Here is a 17,085-nt window from a genome sequence, read left to right as displayed (position 1 = left end):
AATAGAATTTATATAATTTCTTGAGTGAAATTTCACTAGAAATTGTGAGGGGCTAAATATTAAGTGAGTTATTGAATATAATTGGAAACTGAGAAACACTAATAGTGTATTTGAGTGCTTAAATGATTGTAATCTCTATTGTATCGCTAGCTTCTTTAGTAAAATTCCGTGCTGCTCTCCCCATAAACATAGGTTCTGATATTCGGACCGAACCACGTAAATCCGATATCCAATTTCCTTTCCTTCCTTCCGACTATTATATCCAATTCACTTGCCCTATTATCAGCAACAATTGGTATCAAAGCCAGTGTTGGCTGACTTGAAGCGAATCGGTAACGATGGAAGAAGGAAAGGTGAGAATCGACCGATTTGATGGGAAAGATTTTACTTTCTAGAAGATGCAAATTGAAGATTATTTGTACCAGAGAAATCTGAACTTACCACTATCTGGAGAGAAACTGGGGTCAATGAAAGATTCAGAGTGGGAATTGCTAGTTAGACAAGCGATGGGTATTATTCGGCTGACGTTGGCTCATAACGTCGCGTTTAACATTGTGAAGGAGACAACAACTGCGGGACTGATGAGAGCCTTGTCGAATATGTACGAGAAACCCTCTGTGATCAATAAGGTCTATTTGATGCAATGTCTGTTTCACTTAAAAATGGGCGAAGATACGTTAGTTGCTGAACATATCAACGAATTCAATATGGTTGTTAACCAATTGAGTTCGGTTGAGATTAACTTTGAAGATGAGGTGCGTGCTTTGATTCTATTATCTTTATTGCCTAATAGTTGGAATACTACTGTTTTTACTGTTAGTAATTCCTCTAGGTCAAGAAGCATGAAGTTTAATGAGGTTCGTGATTTGATTCTAAGTGAAGACATTCATAGGAAAGAATCTGGTGAACCTGTGCCTACTGCTTTAGTAGGTGAGAGTAGAGGAAGAATTAATACTCGTGTTAGCAGGAGTAGTATAAACATGAACAGACAAAGTCAGTCTAGGACTGGTAGGGTTGTCTATTGGAATTGTGGCAAAAGTGGGTATCTTAGAAGAAATTGTCTTAAGCTGAAAGATGAAAAGGGTAAGGGCATTAGAGTTGAGTCTACAGATGATGTTGCAGTTATAGCTGAAAATAATTCTAATGGTGTCGATTGTATATTGTCTGTCACTGAGGATTCGTCATTTGATGGATGGATTATGGATTATGGTTGTTCGTGTCACGCCCCGAACCCCATCGAGCTCGTGACATCCCCTGCTCCGGTCGAAATGATGCGACGTCCCAGGAACGTCGCCGACCCAACCCAAACATCAGAGCCACATGCGGAAGCGAATATAAAAACCCCGGACAAAAAGATGACGACAACGGGGTAGAACAACAGAACAGACAAACAACAACATCCTCATACAGCACCAAATATACAAACATCATATTACAGACGTAAATACAGACGAACATCCTCCACCACCGTTTTAACAAAAGATCAAGGTCTGGTTAACTTAACTTCCCTATGGGTCAACCCGATTTACACAACCCCTAAAACCCTAGGGAAAAATCTAAGGATCGCCCTCTTCTAGTCTGCTTCTGAATCTTCGGGTCTGAGCCTCCGGACACTCACCTGCAACTCTACTGGGCACCAAAAGCAGCTGCCCGGACTTTCAAAAAGGAAAGGCGCACTTCCCGGGTTTAGGGCCGGGGGTCTGAAAGTGGCGGTTATACAACCGTGAGACGAATCTCAATAAGTGTACAACCCCAAACCCCACGTAGGCACTCACGTACCGCCAGACGAAAACACACATAACACACAACGATCGGCCAAACTAATAATCACATACGACCCTACCTGGAATCCATCACGCACGTTCCTGCACGTTAGACAATAACACAGCCAACACATCACAGCAAGGAATCACAGACGCGCGCATGCCTTAATTATAAGACAGAAACCACTTGGGCACGTCCCATACCGTGCCTAGCAGTTTCTACCCCATAATTAAGCATCACATCACGCGATACAAACACACTCGCATCCCAACTCACACCACACGACACGTCACTTTCTTAATTTCACTCGTCCCGCCAATTCTTGCTCATTCTCAACCTTTCCACCACTACCGCGCCCGCGTAAAACGCATCAGGCCAACGGTCTTCTGACCTCGTCAGGCATCGTCACCCCGTCGGGCCGGGCATCGTCACCTCGTCAGGGACGGCATCGTCCCGCGTAAACGAACACGCCTCAGGACGGAATCCTACACACACTTTCCTTCTACCGTGCCCGCGTAAAACGCATCAGGCCAACGGTCTTCTGACCACGTCAGGCATCGACACCTCGTCAGGCCGGGCATCGTCACCTCATCAGGGACGGCATCGTCCCGCGTGAACGAACACGCCTCAGGACGGATCCTTTCCAACCAATCCCACATTTCCAAACCTTCGTTCCACACTCTCTACACGTACCACGCCACCACACAAACACACTGCCAAACATACACACTTCACACACATTCCATAATTTCGCATTCTCGTCACACGAACACGCACCACTTAACCACACGCTCTTGGCACGCGAATTCAATGCACATTCACATCACCATATCACCACACTTCACGGCTACACAAACACGGCACGCCACCACACCACATTCAGCCCAATGCACAAACCAAATCAGCCCACAACGATTTCCAAGCCAACCAACAAGCACAATCACACAACCACGCACAAATTTCCATTCAAGGCACAATCCCATTAATTAATCGCACAAATTAATTCCGATCAAACCCCAACATCACAGCCCTAATCCAAGCTCCCTAAACCTCAAAATTTCATCGCCTAATCAGTCCGAGAGAGATAAAAACCGAGAGTGAACAAAATCGGGTCCAAACTGGGCAGTTACACAGTGACAGAAATCCATTTGAAATAAATAGTAAATCAATTCCAAAAATTCTGAAATTTGGGTATGTTGTACAAAACATCTTTATGAACATTTTCCATGAGAACTCGAAACCCAATTCTAACCGTAAACACCTCGTTTTGACACTCAAAGTCAGACGAAATCCGGTTCGCTCGGACAGCCCCTCAGGCCATCAAAATACAAGTCATTCGGTACCCAAATCATTTTGGAAAATCTTGAAATTTTTATATGTTATAGCCACAAATGTCCCCAACAATTTCCGTGAAGGAAGTATTTTGAAAATAGGCCTGGAAAAATTTATAAAAATTCGAACAGACCCGAAGGTCGGGTGAACAGTAAATCGGGCAGTTTTATTTCGGTCCAAATATGGACTTCCGAATGGCATCAAATGATTTCCAAAAATTCCCAAATTAAAATATGTTATATTTCAAGATGTTGGAAACAACTTTCATGAAGAAACCTTCCTCAAATTCGGGCCACACAAGTCACAGTAAAAATAACAAAAACCAGCGACGCAGCAGCAACCTAACTGGAAATCAGCCAACACACACCACCGAGCAAACCAGCCACTAAACTCACCCTAAACCGAGCCCTAAACAAGCCTAACAATACCCAAGGTCCTAGGCGACATTTGGGGAGGTCGCTTACCTAAGAAAGGCGAGAAGAACCGGTTGGATGGGCGGCTGAAATGGGCGGAACGGCAGCAGCAGCAGCAGCCACGGTGATGATGGGAGGAACAAAGATGAAGAGAATGAGAGAGAGAGAGAGAGAGAGATCGTGGAAGGGGGGGGTTCTGGCCAGAAGAGGGAGGAGAGAGAGAGAGGTCAGCTGGTCAAAAAGGTCAACAAAGTGTGGGTGGAATCCAAGTGTCATTAATCCATAGCATTGGACACTTTTGCCCCTAATCCAATGGCCCAAATTTGATCCAATCCAATAATGTAGGGGTAAAATGGTCATTTGTCCTTAACCTAAGCTGACCAGACCTGGTTTAGCCTTAACCAGCCTTGGTTAAACCCCAAAAATTAACCAATTTTCGGAATTACTCAAAAATGGCCTAGGGACATTTTCGTAATTTTTCGATTCCGAACCGAAATTCCAATTTTTGCACATACGTGTTCCATATGTGCGTGGCCAACATAATATGGCGTCGGAATCGCGAAATTAGCTTCTTAAGCCCTCGAAAATCGACTGCAAAGTTCCGGAAATAAAATAATATTATTTTTCACTTCCGAGCCAAAATTCCAATTTTCGTCCGAAACCACCCTAGATATGCGTGGCCACCCAAAAACGGCATCGGCCTCGAAAAATAACCTCAAACGGCCTCAAAATCCAACATCGGTGTCCATAGGGGCAAAATCGTAATTTTCCCAGTCCCAAATCGAAATCCATTTTTTTGCAGAAATGGTTGGCCCCAAGGTTGGCCAAGCCAAAAACGTCATCGGCCGTCCAAAATTGTCACTTTCAAAATTCTCGATTCCCGGGCCCGAATTCCAAGAAATGACTAAAATTGAGCAATCGCAACTTTAGCTTATCTCTGGCTAACGGGTGGCTCATTGGGATTACGCACTCTCGACCCGTGACCGACACTAAGTCAAATCATGTTTAAGTTCACTCTACCCGGGACGACCTCGGTTGTCATATAATTGCGAGGGTCTGTCGCTAGTTCCCTTCGGACACGATCAATCAAATAGACCGGTCTCGGTTAGCTCAAAACATTCCCTCGTCAATCGATATGGTCGAAGATCGAACCAAGGTCGAGTTCTTTGGTCGTGCGAACTCAATCCCGTACTAGCCTTACCCCTAAGGTTAGCATCCCGTGAATGCGCATTTCCGGGTGAGACCTCACTATAGTGCATTGGTCAAATTCATTTCTTAAATCCCGGGAAAAGGATCGAAAATTCAGACTGTTACAGTTCGTTTCACGCTACACCAAATAAGAACTGGTTTATCACTTATCAGTGCATGGGTAATGGTAAAGTACAGTTAGGGAACAATGCTCAATGCGATGTTGTAGGTGTTGGTGATGTTAAAATCAGAATGTATGATGGTATTGTGAGGACATTGACTGGAGTAAGACACGTTCCAGAATTGAAAAAGAACTTAATTTCCTTGGGTGCCTTAGATTCAGCTGGCTGCAGGTATTCTTCAGAAGGTAGAGTTCTTAAGGTTGTTTGAGGTGCCCTGGTGATAATGACAGGAATCGAGCACGGTGGCCTGTATGAACTTCAAGGTGAGACAGTGATAGGTTTCGCCCCAGAGACGTCGGATGCATATGTTCGAGAGTCTAACGACTGCTCGAGAAAGACCTGGGTGTTTGTACCGATACACAAGTTTGATGCTAATGTCAGGAACACGCGGTCGAGAGCTTTGATTGATGTGGAGACAGGTAAGTCGATCAAGTATATATGGACTGACAATAGTATGGAGTTCTGCTTAGAGTTGGTAAATAAATTCTGCATGAAGAAGGGCATAGTGAAACACTGCACTAGTGCCAGTAAGCCACAACAATTTGCAGAATTGATAAGCAGAAAATTACTAGAGACGGCACGTAAAATGATCTCTAGTGCTGGTTTGGCTAGGAGAATCCCAACAGATGCGCTTAGTATGGCGAGCTACCTGGTGAATAGATTCCCATCGACTGCTATTGAATGTCGGACACCCAATGAAGTGTGGTCAGGTAACGGTACTGATTATTCTATTTTTAAAATGTTTTGTTGCTTGTGTTATTTTCGAGCGAGTGATGGTAAGCTCAATAGTAGGGCAAGGTGCATATTCTATGGCTATGCACAAGGTGAATGGGGCTATCCGTTGTGGTGCTTGAATAAAAATTCACCTGTTAACAGCAGAGAAGTTACCTTTGACGAGTCTCCAGTACTTCTGGCTAGGAGTGTTTGTGACAGTGTTAATACAGATTTGGACGGTGTTCAGCTCAAGGTGGAGTTGCAACCAGAAACTCCTGAGGTAGCAGGTATTAGCAGAATAATCGACACAAATGATGCTTGTAGCGAGGTAGAGCCTGTAGAGCCGACGCTTGCTGTAGCTATTGGATTTGACAAGGTGTGTGTTTGACCTTCTGTCAAATATGGATGCAATGATGGCTTTGCTTTATCTGTGGTTCAAGAGGTTATATTGGAAAATCCTTGTGGAGTAGCTAACTATGCAGGTGGAGTTGGTGGCTTGATGAGGTCCACGGTTATGACGAAATTCAAGGCGGCTTGGACTTGAAATCACTCTGTGGCGGTTAAGCCCATTGGGTCTGTGGGAGAGTAGCAACGAGGTTTCCGCTTACTTGGCTCAAACATCAAGTCAAGGTGAAGATTGTTAAAATATATCTCGAGTTTGAGCCCGTTAAATGGACATGATCCATTAATGGCCGTATAAGTCCAAGGCTGAAATGTCCTTCTGCATGGGCATTGGACGCCGAAAGAAGATCTAGAAGAAATCAAAGAAAGCAATAAACACACAAGCTAACATTTTAATGAAGCAAGTTGTGGGAGTTGGCGTGCACAAAGAAAAGTGCAATGATGGGCACACTTTGTATGGGTCAAAGAAAGAGGAAAGAAGGTCCATGTTCGTCCATTTTTTCAGCTCCTTCATTAATGCATGCACATGATGCATGCCATGAATGGAGGAAAGAGGACAACAGTCCACCTTGCCCGATGAAGGGGGGACGGGAAAAGCTACAGGCCCAAAACCTTCGACACTTCTTTCTAAATGGGAGTGCCCGGAGCACCTCATTTTGTCATTTCGTCGTTGCTCATTTCCCTTAGGCCGAGCATTAAATATGTTCACTTCTTGCCTCTTGTCTTCTTTGACAAAGGCCACATGAACGAAGGAGTCGCCGAAGTTGCTTGATTTGTCTTCGCACATATTCTATTCCTCATTAAACGACGCAGCAGGAAAGAAGTGGATTGATGACCGGACTTGTATAAATGGAGCCCTTGGAAGCGAGAAAGGTAGAGCTTTCTTGAAGAAACGTAGGAGCTCTCAGAAGAGGGATATTTGCTCGTTGTAAATATACCAGAGTAATTTAGCCAGTTAAATTCTTGTGAGTAAAATTTGTATAATTCCTTGAGTGAGATTTTACTAGGAATTGTGAGGGGCTAAACACTAAGTAGTTATTGGGTGTAATTTAGAGCTGAGAAACACTGAGAGTGTGTTTGAGTGCTCGAGTGATTGTAATCTCCATTGTATCATTTGTTTATTTAGTGGAATTCCGTGCTGCTCTTCCCGTAGACGTAGGTTTCGATATTCGGATCGAACCACGTAAATCCGGTGTCCGATTTCCTTTTCTTCCTTCCGACTATCATATCCGAACTTCTTGCCCTATTATCCGCAACATTCTCAATGTGCATCCACCAGACTTCAAGGCTACAAATATCCCATTCAAACAAAAGAGCCAGCCATCTCTCTTCCTCCTCCAAGTAGTCTTTGCCCAATCATCATTCTGATATTGATTATCTATCCCAGCCCACCCAGTATATTGCTGGTAAATCTGTCCCCAACTTCTTCTTAAAGACAAAAACGAGCGAACAACAAAGAAATTAAAATGCCAAGAAGGTTTCGTGATTTCATGCACAAAGCACTGGCAAATTGAATTATCTAATATCAATTTTTCTTTTGTTAGTTTTATGTTGGTTCTGTGCTCCAGTTACCGTTTCTGCGTTTTCAATGAAAGAATAAAAAAAATAAAAGCATTGAGAAATTAGAATCAAAAGCTAGTAAAAGATTTCAAAGCACAAACTTGCCTGTCCAAGCCCGCAAGGTGGGGCCTTCCAACAGAGAAGTTCCATGCCCGCGAGGTGGAGAGGACACTGCACAGAAATTTGACTGCAGGCAGCGTCTTAGCCAAAAGAGAAAAAGACCGACTGGTGCATCATGGAGTTGTACAGATGTTCAGGTCGAGGAAAGCAAAAGGTAGCAATATTTACCTTTCAGAAAAGCCTCCAACTTTTTATTGAAGATAGACCGAATATCCATTGTTGCAGCAAGATCTTCGCTCATAAGTCGGAATCATTCTCGAAGCATTTCCACAATATTCTGACCATAGCTAGGTGTGAGCAACATAACTGCCGACTATATGTTCTTCTGGGAAATTGTACCCATCGATTTCGAATGTACGACTTGTTCGATCAGGTAATCTGGTCAATGAAGGGCAGTCATCTAAAGTGAGCCTTCCAAAACGAGGCAAATTTTCCAGCCCATCAAGTGTTCGCACATTGCAGTTGGACATTTTCAGAAGTTCCAATCGCCTCAAATTATCAAGACTGACAGTCTCTGCCAAGAGACAGTTTTCGAGTTCTAATTCAGATAGACCTCTCACCGTAGAAAATTGTGAATATTGAATCACGCAGCGCTGGAGACACAATACCGATAAGCTAGAGGGTAGCTCTCCGAGGTCGCGCAACATTGCGTAGTGCAGAACAAGTTTTCCAAGTCGAAGTTTATTAAAATGTTCAGGTAGCTTGGTGATGTTTGAGTGGCACAACTCCAAGATTTCTAGATTTGCTAGTCCTGTTAACCATCCAATTTCTGGTGGCTCAGAGGAAGAATTCTGCATTGGATCAGTAGGATCAAAGTTATCACTCAAGTACAGCTCTTTCAAGTTTCTCAAGAAAGAAAGGTCTGGCACCGTCCACATTTTTTTGGATCCCCAGCGAATAATGCTTAAACTAGATGGAAGTCTTTGCAAATCCCAAAGTTGGTCACATTCACTTAAATCTAGTTGTTGGAGATCAGAGAGCAACCGAAGGGTCCAGGGTAGGCCAGAAATCTCGGTAGATGATAATCTCAAGATTTTCAAAGAGGATCATCCTCTGATATCACAGATAATCCACCCCTTCAGATTCCTGCATTGTGAAAGATCTATCTCTTCCAGCTTTTCTAGATTCTTTATGTCTTTGGGGAATTCTTCTAGGTGAGTATTCTCCATCTTCAGCACTTTCAAATGTTTCAAATGCTTGACGGACCTAGGTAAACTAGCAATCTTGGTGCTTGATAGATCCATGACTTCCAGTGACCAAGATTCCCAATGGAACCAGGAAGCTCAAGTAAATTCTGACAATTCCCTAGAAGCAGGCTCCGAAGTTTCTTTAAGGACTTAATAGATTCTGGTAGGCGTTCAATAGCGGCACCATCCAGTCGAAGATGCACAAGAGATTCCAAGTGACCAATAGAGGGTGATTTATGAGCCAAACTTTTACATTCGCAAGCGTTCAGAATCTTAAGTTTCTTCATGGAGGCTGGTTTGAAATCAATCTCCCTAATGGCAGTTCCATCAATCAGAAGTTCTTCCAAATCTTTCATATGACGCAGTTCTTGCGGCAAGTCACTGATGAATCTGCAGAACTTAAGATTTAAGGAGACTAAGTTCTTTAGATTAACGATCAATGGACCAATTTGGGATAGTACGGAACAGCGTTCCAGGACTAATCTCTGTAAGTCCAAACTCTGTAAGTCCATCAAAGCAGGGAAGTGCAAAAAAGCATTCAGGTTACAGCAGCTACTTAGGTTCAAAACTTTCAATTCCTTCGCCTTCTGCAAGAAAAGATGACAGAAAAGGCTCAGTTGGTGCTAGCTATTCTAATATTCCCAGGATACATAGACAAATATGCACTTTACCTTCATGATTTGTTCCCATACTTGTGAATCTCCAGTGACCAAACTGCGAGATAGATCAAGAATGACCAAGTTCTCCAAATGGAAAATAAGTAGTTCAGAGATCTGGCTGCACCCTTGCCAATCAAGCCTCCTTAAATTTGAAAGAACATTCTGAGAACTCCCTCCAACTGTAGCCTGGTCCAATCTCCAGAACCTTAGGCGCCCTAGATAGCCAAATACATTCTGAGAACTCCCTCCAACAGTAGCCCGGTCCAATCTCAAGAACCTCAAGCACCCTAGCTGGCTAAATCTTTCACATCTTAAACATTCACTTTGTCCCTCATCAAATGTGAGACCAAGGGCTTCCACCTTACTAGGACTCGGCAAATCGAGGGAACTGAATAAGTAGAAAGGGAAATGAAATATAGCCATTCACACTTCATTTAGGGACAGAAAAATCAAGGAAAGGAAGTATTTTCAAAGATTGTTGACCGTGTTTAAACTAAAAGATCTTATGCTTGAAAAGTATACCTGCTTTCCATTAAGCATGGAAAGTGCTTCAAAGTGATTCCATAACCTACTGCGATTTTGAGGCTCATCAGGATTTTCCTTCCTAACAATTTCCCTGACAAACTCTCTTAGTTGATTATGTATCCATAATTCATTGTTTTCTCTTATTTTGACCAAACCCATGTCACGGAGAATCATGATTCCTCTTGGATCACATTTACATGCACGCCACATGTATGAGGGAATTCTCTCATCCGTTCCAACGAAAAAACATGCTATATCGAGAAATATCTTTCTCATCTCTTCATTTAGAGAACCATAGCTTATATCGATCACTTCTTGGACTTTGTCTTCTGGCTTCCTTCTTAAGCTATCCAATGTATTTTGCCATATTTGTCTGTTCCCCTTATACTTATGCGAGTATACTCACGAAAAGCATGCATGCAGAAAAGTATAAGAGCTCGACAAGGCCCCATTTCTCCAACCTCATACTTATCAGCCACTCCAATTCCGTAACCATCAAGAACATTAATATTTCCAACTGTCATGAGAATCCTGCTTCCTGGGCCAAACCAACTGAGTTCCCCAGCTAAATGCTTGATTTGGTCAAAATGATGCACATCATCAAGGAGAATGAGAACTATCATTCCGCTCAATGAAATTTTAATGATATTAGTCATTTGGTCCAGAGTTCCCAGCCTTGTATACTCTTTCCTTCGGAGGTTTGAGATTAACTGTTTTTGCAGGCCCATGAGTCCATTGGATGCAACATTTTCTCGAATATTTGAAAGAAAACTACAACGTTGAAAGAGACGATGGATTTTGTTGTACACAGCCTCTGCAACAGTAGTCTTGCCAATCCCTGGCATGCCGCATATCCCAAGCACACGTACATCTTTGTCGTATACTCCGGTTGCCTACTCATTGACATAGATGACACCAAGCTTTTTCATAACCTCCCGTACGTGGTGTTCCATGCCCATTAAACCGTCAGTCACTTTTAAATCGTTCTTCTTCAACCACTCTAGAATATATGAAACAACTGTCTCTGTGAGTGCACCATAACTGCCAAATGTGATGATGAAAATAAGGAAACATGATGAGATTACAAAATAATAAACAACAGTCTATGAAAATCGCGAAGGACATAATCCAGTTAAACCGTACTAGATTGACCAACAAGGACGATGCAATGGGCAACAAGAAGGGGACGGGAAGCACATTTACCTCATTATCAAATCTAGTCCTATCCAATTAATGAGTTCAAAAACATTGTGCTTGGCAAAATTCTCTTAAAGCTAAAGCTAATAACATTAAAAGGACAGTAAAAAGATGATTATCCAATTTCTGTATTCCGCAGATCATAACCCTTCGTCTTAGGAATCTTTCCGAGAGCCTGTTTCCATTTATCAATGACCCCGTGCTTATTCCACGGTTCGCGTGCTTACTTAAGGACTCCGCAACACGTCCACGTTGGTATGGTAAATCGGTGGGGTCAATATCTGATGCAGGCCAGATTGATAATGCCGCCCGCATCGAAGACGAGCTCACTCGACCAAGGAGATCAGCACGCATCCGAGCTCGACAAGTCGCTCGACCAGTCTTGAAGATATCGAAGGGACGCAATTCGAAGACCAAGAGTCTCATCCGCGAGTCCATGCCACAATAAAGTCCTTGTCTTTCCCTATACATTGGAAGCCTAAAAGATACTTTGGGATGATCAAGAAGACGTTGGGCATTTATCTAGTTTCTAGTTTCTAAGTTCTTTAATGTTTTATGCCTTCTAGGGTCTTTAATGCTCGTTAGTCTCTTCATTTGCTTGAGTCTTTTCATTTGTTTTTCTTTGGCTATAAAAGACCATCTACTTTATGTATTCGACAGACGAATTTGATTAATGAAAATTTTGCATCAAGCAATTATCTTGAACCTTGAAGAGTTCATATCCCTGAAAACCTAGAAGAGTTTTCACTCCGTCCTTGAAGAGTCGGAGGTTTTCAAATCTGCATCCTTGAAGAGTTGCAGTCATCGATCTAGAAGAATCGGTGCCCTATCCACTTCCTTGGAGGCCTGGAAGAGCAACCAACGAAGTTCTATCTTTTCCTCTGTTCTGTCCATTTACATCCGTCCACTTCCACCCCGATTTCGTCCTTCCTATAGTGCTTATTTGAGAAAACTCAAAACAGAGAAATTGTCGATCCAGAAGTCTTTGTTCATTTGGCTTTGGAATCAGGTCATTCCAATCTGTATCGACGAAGTTACATCCATTTTCCCGAGCTTGCGCAGGACTGTAATTACTGTTCGTCCTGTTCCACGTGTGCAAGTCACTCTCCCGATCCTAACGTTCGAGTAGCCTACACCAGGCTGTATCATTTGGTATCAGAGCTTTGGAGGAGAGAACCATGCCACCAAGACAAGCTAGACGTCGTGGAGGCAGAACCATCCCACTGAATGAAGTGCATACGCTCGCTGACAATTTGCAGCAACATATGCAACAACAAATTGATGAATTGACGCGGGAAGTTGAGCGTCTAAGGGCGGAAAGAAACAATTCACCACCTCGTTCCAGGACCGAAGATTCCAATGGTGACTCTTCATCTTCGGAGAATGTTTGACCATTTCGCAATCGGAGGAATGTTCGACATCACGAGCAAAACATTCGTGAACCGGAGTGGGAAAAAGAAGTTAAAAAGGATATCCCGGAATTCTCAGGTAATGATTCTCCTGAAGAAATTGTTGACTGGCTAACACTTGTTAATGAAGTGTTTGAGCATCGAAATGTTCCGGAGGATCGTCGAGTCGGGATCATCGCTATGCGATTCAGAGGTAAAGCCATCGCTTGGTGGAGGCGTGAGAAGCAAACTCGCCAATCCGTTGGCAAAGCGCCAATTACCTCGTGGAGGAAGATGGAAGACAAGATCCGAAAGTATTTCCTACCTAAGGGATACAAGAGAGAGCTCTATCAACGGTACCAAAATCTGAGACAAGGTACGCGAACGGTGGACCAATACACCAACGAATTCAATGAGTTGGTGATTCGCAACAACATTCAAGATCCGGAGGAGATGCTTGTGAGCAAGTACTTGAATGGCCTTCAACTTCATATTCAAGATGCCCTGGAAGTCCTTGACATTTGGGACTTAGGAGATGCACACCAACGAGCACTCAAGGTGGAGCGTTCTCGCTCAAGGAGGCAACAATCCTCTATCATGACCAATCAACCCGCTAGGAGTACCCTCGGCACCACCAAAGTTGCTGAGGCTACGACGTAAACCGCTAGTAAGTTACCTAATCAGTCCAACATTTTGAAGCAACCAACTACGTCCGATATTCATTGCTATACTTGTGGTGAGTTGGGTCATCGTGCTAGCAATTGCCAAAAGAACAAGAATCGACAAGCCGGCAAAGCCTTCTTAGTGGATAACGATTCTGATGAGCATGTAGAGGATCCACTCGAAGAAGAGGTGAATGATGTCGAAGAGTCCACAGGTGACGAGCAAATAGTGCATGCTGATTCTGGTGAATTTCTGATGGTGAGAAAAATCTTTCTAGTTCCTCGTGATGAGACCGGAGATGGGTGGCTGCGCACCAACATTTTTCATTCCGCTTGCATGATTAAGGGGAAGGTATGTCAATTGATTATTGAATCTGGATGTTGTGAGAATATAATTTCTGAAAGTGCAGCGAACAAACTAAAGTTGGAGTTAAAGGCGCACCCCACACCTTACAAGATGTCGTGGCTATCGAAAGGCACCGAGATAACCGTTTCCAAACGCTGCCTTGTTAATCTATCCATTGGTTCTGTTTATTTCGACAAGATATGGTGCGATGTTCTACCAATGGATGCTAGTCATGTTATTCTTGGGCGACCATGGCAATTCGATAGGCGGACTACTCATGATGGTTATCGAAATACATATTCTTTTGAATTTGGAGGGAAGAAGATTATATTAGCACCTAGTAAGGAGCCTTTAAAAACTTCTGTTGTCGAAAAGTCTTCATTGCTTTTGATGAATGATATAAAAGGTGCTTTAAAAGAGGTTCGTATTGTATATGTTTTACTTCACAAAGCAAGTGAAGTTGCTTCTTCTAATCGGGACACAAAGTTTCTCAGTCATTTTTGGCGACAATTGTGGAAGAATGTCGGTACTAAACTGCAATATAGTACTGTGTTTCATCCCCAAACTTATGGGCAAACTGAAGTCGTCAATCGAACCTTGGGAATTCTATTGAGGACAATGATTGATCCTCGCTCTTGGGAGACACGATTGTCACATGGCGAATTTGCATATAATTGTGCTGTAAACCGTACGACTGGGTATAGTCCTTTCATGATCGTGTATGGACAACAGCCGAACACTGCTCTTGATCTTGCACCCATTCCTTTTGCTGAAAAATCGAATGGCAATGTTGAAGATATTGTTTCTCAGATGAGAGCAATTCATGAAAATGTGCGCCAGAGGTTAGAAAGCAAGACAGAGTCCTATAAAAAGGACGTCGATAAACAGCGGCGTGAAGTTATCTTCGAACCAGGAGATTTTGTTTGGGCTTACTTGCCACCAGAGCGTCATCCTGTTGGAAGCTATAACAAGCTTAGTGATCGAAAGCTTGGTCCTCTTGAAGTTCTTGAGCGCATCAATCCTAATGCATATCGCTTAAGGCTTCCTTCTCATATGAAAACACATGATGTTTTCAACGTTCGGCATTTAACACCTTATGCTGGTGATTCCTCTGATGATGACATGAATTCGGGGACGAATTCTTTTAAAGAAGGGGAGGATGATGCAGGCCAGATTGATAATGCCGCCCGCATCGAAGACGAGCTCACTCGACCAAGGAGATCAGCCCGCATCCGAGCTCGACAAGTCGCTCGACCAGTCTTGAAGATATCGAAGGGACGCAATTCGAAGACCAAGAGTCTCATCCGCGAGTCCATGCCACAATAAAGTCCTTGTCTTTCCCTATACATTGGAAGCCTAAAAGATACTTTGGGATGATCAAGAAGACGTTGGGCATTTATCTAGTTTCTAGTTTCTAAGTTCTTTAATGTTTTATGCCTTCTAGGGTCTTTAATGCTCTTTAGTCTCTTCATTTGCTTGAGTCTTTTCATTTGTTTTTCTTTGGCTATAAAAGACCATCTACTTTATGTATTCGACAGACGAATTTGATTAATGAAAATTTTGCATCAAGCAATTATCTTGAACCTTGAAGAGTTCATACCCCTGAAAACCTAGAAGAGTTTTCACTCCGTCCTTGAAGAGTCGGAGGTTTTCAAATCTGCATCCTTGAAGAGTTGCAGTCATCGATCTAGAAGAATCGGTGCCCTATCCACTTCCTTGGAGGCCTAGAAGAGCAACCAACGAAGTTCTATCTTTTCCTCTGTTCTGTCCATTTACATCCGTCCACTTCCACCCCGATTTCGTCCTTCCTATAGTGCTTATTTGAGAAAACTCAAAACAGAGAAATTGTCGATCCAGAAGTCTTTGTTCATTTGGCTTTGGAATCAGGTCATTCCAATCTGTATCGACGAAGTTACATCCATTTTCCCGAGCTTGCGCAGGACTGTAATTACTGTTCGTCCTGTTCCACGTGTGCAAGTCACTCCCCCGATCCTAACGTTCGAGTAGCCTACACCAGGCTGCATCAATATCATAGAGAATGGGCACGATCAGTTGAGCGTCTGCTTCGTTGCATTCCACCATTTGTGCCAATTCCATGAGACAACTCTTACTGGTTGCATAATCCTTGGAGATAATAGGTATTGATATCTTGGATTGCTTTACGGATTGAACCAATGCATCAGGGATATTTTCTCCAGGATCAAGTTCATTATCGTCCCTAAAGACAATGATCCTTGCATTAATCAGGCTAGTGTAGAGGAAATCTGCAAATCCCTTGCGAGTATCAGGACCTCTAAAACTCAAGAACACTTCGTAATTGGTTCTTGATGAGGTAGAGATGGATGACGGCGGCTGCGTTGATGACGGAGGCAGCAGGGACGGAGGCAGAGGCGGGGGCGGAGGAGGCGGCCGCGGCGACGACGGAGAGGGCAGCGACAGCAGGGGCGGAGGAGGCGGTGAAGAGACCAACCCCTGTAAAATGAAAAAGGCGAACTCTAGCTATCACAAGTTGCCACTTCGTTTGGGATAATTTCGGCAGAGTAGCAAAAGCAAAAAGTGGAGGCATAAAGGCCTCGACTCTTAGGATATTCTGATACGAGACGATGAAGTTGCTTTAGAAAGGGGAACAAAAAAAAACCAAAAACGAAAGGAAAGAAAAAGAGTTGATACCATCCGATCTAGGTTCACTGATGATGTTCTGAAAAGGATATGAGATCTAGGCTCATTGAAGACCAAGTCAAGTTCAAGAAAGAAATGTTCCAGTGCAGTCCAAAGAAAATATTTGCACTGAAGATGCAGATCTGAGCATATACCAGCTAAATCAACAGTCCTCATTCTCACACAAACATAACCCAGAAAAATCAAAAGAAAGAAACAAACGCACAAACACGGGGAAGCGGAACTAACCAGCTTTCTCCTCTTGCGTGTATAACACAGGCCATACAAACGAGGCGACACAAACGAGTTGGGGGCCGTCACCTCCCTCTCTCGCTCACTGTCGATGCTACAGGAAGAGATCTTTCGCTTCATTTGAATCACCTCCCGGAGTTGGATCTTAGGATATCAGATCAAATTTTGATTAGAAGTGAATGCCAGGGGAAGATGCAAGAGTTGACAAGTCGATGCCAGTGGAAGATGCAAGAGTTGAAAAGTCAAGCAAAAGGGAAATAAAAACTGATTAAAAAGACTAATTCCCTAAAAACTCCTAAATTTTAGGTCTACTCTCAATTTTGTCCGGAAGTTTCTTTTTATTTAAAAATCCTCAATTTTCACTGTAATCTCAAATCTGTCCGCACAAGGTTGTTGTTGTTCTAGGGTGTTGATAAAGACACAGCTCACAATAAACAATCTTTAACGGGCCTTGATGTTAATAATTTTGAAAAAAATTGTGGCGATTTTTGGACGCGTGAATAGATTCGGGATTAGAGTGAAAGCTTGAATTTTAT

General features: G+C 43.1%; 1 pseudogene; it reads right to left on the bottom strand.

The window, feature by feature from the left end:
- Positions 1-7,620: 7,620 nt before the first annotated feature.
- On the bottom strand, positions 7,621-16,669 carry LOC115694143 (disease resistance protein L6-like; annotated as a pseudogene).
- Positions 16,670-17,085: the final 416 nt, after the last annotated feature.

This window comes from Syzygium oleosum, unplaced genomic scaffold (genome assembly GCF_021117445.2).
Source record: "Syzygium oleosum isolate NSW1041296 unplaced genomic scaffold, Sole_v2.1 Sole_v2.42, whole genome shotgun sequence".
Taxonomy (NCBI): Eukaryota; Viridiplantae; Streptophyta; class Magnoliopsida; order Myrtales; family Myrtaceae; genus Syzygium; species Syzygium oleosum.
This window is presented reverse-complemented; position numbering and strand designations above follow the sequence as displayed.